Consider the following 6000-nt stretch of genomic DNA (forward strand, 5'->3'; position numbering starts at 1 on the left):
CAGTAGACTAGTCAAGCACTATTTACCTTTTGTAAATCCAATTTGACTTTGTCCGATCCTGTCACTGTTTTCCAAGTGCTCTGCTATTACATCTTTTATAATGGACTCAAGCATTTTCCCCACTACCGATGTCAGGCTTACCGGTCTATAATTCCCCGTTTTCTCTCTACCACCTTTTTTGAATAGTGGGGTAACATTAGCTACCCTCCAATCCATGGGAACTGTTCCAGAGTCTATAGAATTTTGGAAGATGACCAGCAAGGCATCTACTATTTCTAGGGCCACTTCCTTAAGTACCCTAGGATGTAGATTATCAGGCCCTGGGGATTTATCGGCCTTCAATCCCATCAATTTCCCTAACACCATTTCCCTACAAATACTGATTTCTTTCAGTTCCTCCCTCTCATTAGACCCTATGTTCCCCGACATCTCTGGGAGGTTATTTGTGTCCTCCTTTGTGAAGATAGAACCAAAGATTGTATTTAATTGGTCTGCCATTTCTTTGTTCCCCATTATAAATTCCCCTGATTCTGACTGCAAGGGACCTACGCTTGACTTCACCAATCTTTTTCTCTTCACATATCTATAGAAGCTTTTACAGTCAGTTTTTATGTTCCATGCAAGCTTACTCTCATAATCTATTTCCCCCCTCTTAATTAATCCCTTTGTCCTCCTTTGTTAAATCCTAAACTGCTCCCAATCCTCAGGTTTGCTGCTTTTTCTGGCCAATTTATATGTCCTCTCCTTGGATCTTATGCTATCCCGAATTTCCCTTGTTAGCCATGGTTGATTCACCTTTTTTGTTTTATTTTTATGCCAAACAGGGATGAACAAATTCTGTAGTTCGTCCATGCGATCTTTAAATGTTTGCCATTGCCTATCCACCATCAACCCTTTGAGTAACATTCCCCAATCAATCCTACCCTACTCGCGCCTCATACCATCGTAGTTGCCTTTCTTTAAATTCAGGACCCTAGTCTCTGAGTCAAATACTTCACTCTCCATCTGTTTCTGTGTAACAGGCTCGAGGGGCTGAATGGCCTCCTGCTATTCCTGTGTAACAGATTCGAGGGACTGAATGGCCTCCTGCTGTTTCTGTGTAACAGGCTCGAGGGGCTGAATGGCCTCCTGCTGTTTCTGTGCAACAGGCTCGAGGTGTTGAATGGCCTCCTGCTGTTCTTATGCTCCTTAGTGACGGAGAATAGCTCCTTTCATCAGCAGTGCAGGGTTTATTCAGTGAGATGCCCTTTGCAAGCAAAGAACTGTTCCGCCTCGTGACCACGATGGCAGTTGCCTTGGTGACTGCGATGGTGGTTCCTGTAGTGACTGTGCTGTCCGTTGCCATGGTGACTGAGGTTGTTTAACATGCCGGCTCCTTGTTCTACAGACACGGCGAGAGATCATGGCACGCTGGCTCTTCAGCTTCATGCTCCTGATGACCGGACTGAGCACTGCAGTGAGCATCAACCCCGGTTGCAGAATCCGCATCACCGCACAAGGCCTAACACTGAGTAAGATTGCCCACAGAGCAGCCAGTCCCAGGCCCTGCACCAAGGGGGCTCCTACTTACAAAATAAACACATGTAGTGGTTCGTGTAAATCGCCACTATATAAAAGAGTTTAACTTCAACGAACTATAAATAAGTTGTTTATTTACCAGAACAGGATAATACAGCAGGTAAGGTAGCAAGTAAGATGGCTGACTACAGGAGCACCATATTGTAGATCACAGGATAATTACAGCAGGTAAGGTAGCAAGTAAGGTGGCTGACTGCAGAAACGCCATGTTGTAGGTCTTACAGTAGGTAAGATAGCAGGTAAGATGGCTAACTGCAGGAGCACCATGTTGTAGACCTTGTCCCAGCGGGGACTCCACAAGGACTGCGTTCCCAGTCCCGTGGGGAGCCTCATGACCTCCTCACACTCGGCTCTATATTCCCGACGTCACGTGACCGCGTCATGACGTCAGCACGTTCATGTGCGCTTAGGCGGTCACGTGACTTGCGCCGTTGTCAGTGCATCTCCCCGTTACGGAGGCTAGCCTTTAAGGCCGAGGTTACTAGGCCGGGCTGTGCCAATACTTGCCGCGGGAGCGGAGAATCCCTTCGCTCCCGCTTGCCGGCTGATGCAGCCGAAGTCTCAATAGGCCGGGCTATGCCGGCGGCCGTCTTGGAAGCCCGAATCGGGCCGGCGGCCAGTGCGCATGCGTCGTGTGACATCAGCGCGTTAGGTCGGCGGCCGACGCGCATGCGTCACGTGATGCGTGACGTCAGCGCGTTAGGTCGCCTCTTAAAGGGGCAACGGCCCAACAGGTAAGTTTAAGAGGCAACAGCCCTAACTGGTAAGTTATACAATTAAGTAAATTAGGTACATACAGTTAGGTAAGTTATACATACATAAATAAGTTAAGTTAAAGGGAATTATGTATATATCTCAATGTAAAAGGCAACCCATAAGACCGCCACACACACAGCTTTTATCAAATGGGTTTTGAGACAGGGTGAATGAAAGTGGAACACCCACTCTGCGTTACCCTGCTGGAGTTGCGAGCTGGTAACGGCAGCCTGCGAGCAGCCATCTTGTGAATAACATCTGCTCCTGTGACATCATGAATGGAAAATCCATCCACAATCCCATGTTTCCAATTGTCTTATCAGGGGGGATGTCAGAAGCTGTTCCAACACACCCCCCCTGTATATATATATATACACACACACACACACACACACCCTGTATGTATACACACACACACACACACCCTGTATGTATACACACACACCCTGTATGTATACACACACACACACCCTATATGTATACACACACACACACCCTGTATGTATACACACACACACACCCTATATGTATACACACACACACACCCTGTATGTATACACACACACACACCCTATATGTATACACACACACACACACACACCCTGTATGTATACACACACACACCCTATATGTATACACACACACCCTGTATATACACACACACACCCTGTTTATACAGACACCCTGTGTATATACACACACACACCCTGTTTATACAGACACCCTGTGTATACACACACACACACCCTGTATATATACACACCCTGTGTATTCACACACACCCTGTATATACACATACACACCCTGTGTATTCACACACACCCTGTATATACACATACACACCCTGTGTATACACACACACCCTGTATACACCCCCCCCTGTATATACAGTATACACACCCTGTGTATACACACACACCCTGTGTATACACACACACCCTGTATACACACACACCCCCTGTATATACAGTATACACACCCTGTGTATTCATGCACACCCTGTATATACACACACACACACACCCTGTATATACACACACACACACCCTGTTTATACAGACACCCTGTGTATACACACACACACACACACCCTGTATATATACACACCCTGTGTATTCACACACACCCTGTATATACACATACACACCCTGTGTATACACACACACACCCTGTATATATACACACCCTGTGTATTCACACACACCCTGTATATACACACACACCCTGTGTATACACACACACCCTGTGTATACACACACACCCTGTATATACACACACACCCTGTATACACACACACACACACACACACACACACTGTATATATACACACACACACACCCTGTATATACACATACACACCCTGTGTATACACACACACAGCCTGTGTTTACACACACACACACTGTATATATACACACACCCTCTATACACACACACACACACACACACACACACTGTATATATACACACACACACACCCTGTGTATACACACACACCCTGTATATATACACACACACACCCTGTGTATACACACACACCCTGTGTATACACACACAAACCCTGTATATATACACACACCCTGTATATACACACACAAACCCTGTATACACACACACAAACCCTGTATATATACACACACACACCCTGTGTATACACACACACACCCTGTATATATACACACACCCTGTATATACACACACAAACCCTGTATATATATATATATACACACACACACACACACACAGTATATACACATACACACACACACACACATTGTATATACACATACACACATACCCTGTGTATACACATACACACACACACACACCCTGTGTACACACACACACACACACCCTGTGTACACACACACACACACACACCCTGTGTACACACACACACACACCCTGTGTATACACACACACACCCTGTGTACACACACACACCCTGTGTACACACACCCTGTATATACACACACACCCTGTGTATTCACACACACCCTGTATATACACATACACTCCCTGTGTATACACACACACACCCTGTGTACACACACACCCCCTATGTACACACACACCCCCTGTGTACACACACACACCCTGTATATATACACACACCCTGTATATACACACACACACACACACACACACCCTGTACATACACACACACACACACACACCCTGTGTATTCACACACACCCTGTATATACACATACACTCCCTGTGTATACACACACACACCCTGTGTACACATACACACCCTATGTACACACACACCCCCTGTGTACACACACACACCCTGTGTATATATACACACACACACACACACACACACACCCTGTGTATTCACACACACCCTGTATATACACATACAATCCCTGTGTATACACACACACTCCCTGTGTATACACACACACACCCTGTGTATACACACACACACCCTGTGTACACACACACACACCCTGTGTATACACACACACAGCTTGTGTATACACATACACACACCCTGTGTGTACACACACTCCCTGTGTATACACACACACACCCTGTGTACACACACAACCTGTATATACACACACACCCTGTATACACACACCCCCTGTGTATACACACACACACACCCTGTGTATACAGACAAATCCGGTGTATATACACACACACCCTGTATACACACATACACTGTGTGTATACACACATACCCTGTGTATACACACACACACCCTGTGTATACACACACACACCCTGTATACACACACCCTGTGTATACACACACACACACACCCTGTGTGTATACACACACACACACCCTGTGTGTATACACACATACAACCTGTATATATACACACACACCCTAAATAAAGGGAACTATGATGGTATGAGACGCGAGTTGGGTAGGATTGATTGGGTGATGTCACTCAAAGGGTTGACGGTGGATAGGCAATGGCAAACATTCAAAGATCGCATGGATGAGCTGCAGAATTTGTTTATCCCTGTTTGGCATAAAAATAAATCAAAAAAGGTGACTCAACCGTGGCTAACAAGGGAAATTAGGGATAACATAAGATCCAAAGAGAGGACATATAAATTGGCCAAAAAAAGCAGCAAACCTGAGGATTGGAAGCAGTTAAGGATTCAGGAAAGGAGGACAAAGGGATTAATTAAGAGGGGGAAAATAGATTATGAAAGTAAGCTTGCAGGGAACATAAAAACTGACTGTAAAAGCTTTTATAGATATTGTGAAGAGAAAAAGATTGGTGAAGTCAAGCATAGGTCCCTTATAGTCAGAATCAGGGGAATTTATAATGGGGAACAAAGAAATGGCAGACCAATTAAATACATATTTTGGTTCTGTCTTCACGAAGGAGGACACAAATAACCTCCCAGAGATGTTGGGAAATATAGGAACTAATGAGAGGGAGGAACTGAAAGAAATCAGTATTTGTAGGGAAGTGGTGTTGGGGAAGTTGATGGGATAAATCCCCAGGGCCTGATAATCTACATCCTAGGGTACTTAAGGAAGTGGCCCTGGAGATAGATGATGCATTGCTGGTCATCTTTCAGAACTCGATAGACTCTGGAACAGTACCCATGGATTGGAGGGTAGCTAATATTACCGCACTATTCAAAAAAGGTGGTAGAGAAAAAGCGGGGAATTATAGACCGGTAAGC

At 45.2% G+C, this 6000-nt stretch overlaps 1 protein-coding gene across 3 annotated transcripts in view; it reads left to right on the forward strand.

Moving 5' to 3' along the window:
• The window catches only part of LOC147108481 (uncharacterized), a 74498-nt gene extending 71225 nt beyond the window's left edge, over positions 1-3273 (forward strand). For all 3 annotated transcript variants that reach the window (XR_015080600.1, XR_015080599.1, XM_086005132.1), the window contains exon 2: positions 1388-3273. The gene's annotated coding sequence lies outside the window, so the exon portion shown is untranslated. The remainder of the gene's footprint in view (positions 1-1387) is intronic.
• Positions 3274-6000: the final 2727 nt, after the last annotated feature.

The sequence above is a fragment of the Somniosus microcephalus genome, chromosome 13 (genome assembly GCF_052327205.1).
Source record: "Somniosus microcephalus isolate GS21.2 chromosome 13, FLI_Smic_1.0, whole genome shotgun sequence".
NCBI classification, from domain to species: domain Eukaryota; kingdom Metazoa; phylum Chordata; class Chondrichthyes; order Squaliformes; family Somniosidae; genus Somniosus; species Somniosus microcephalus.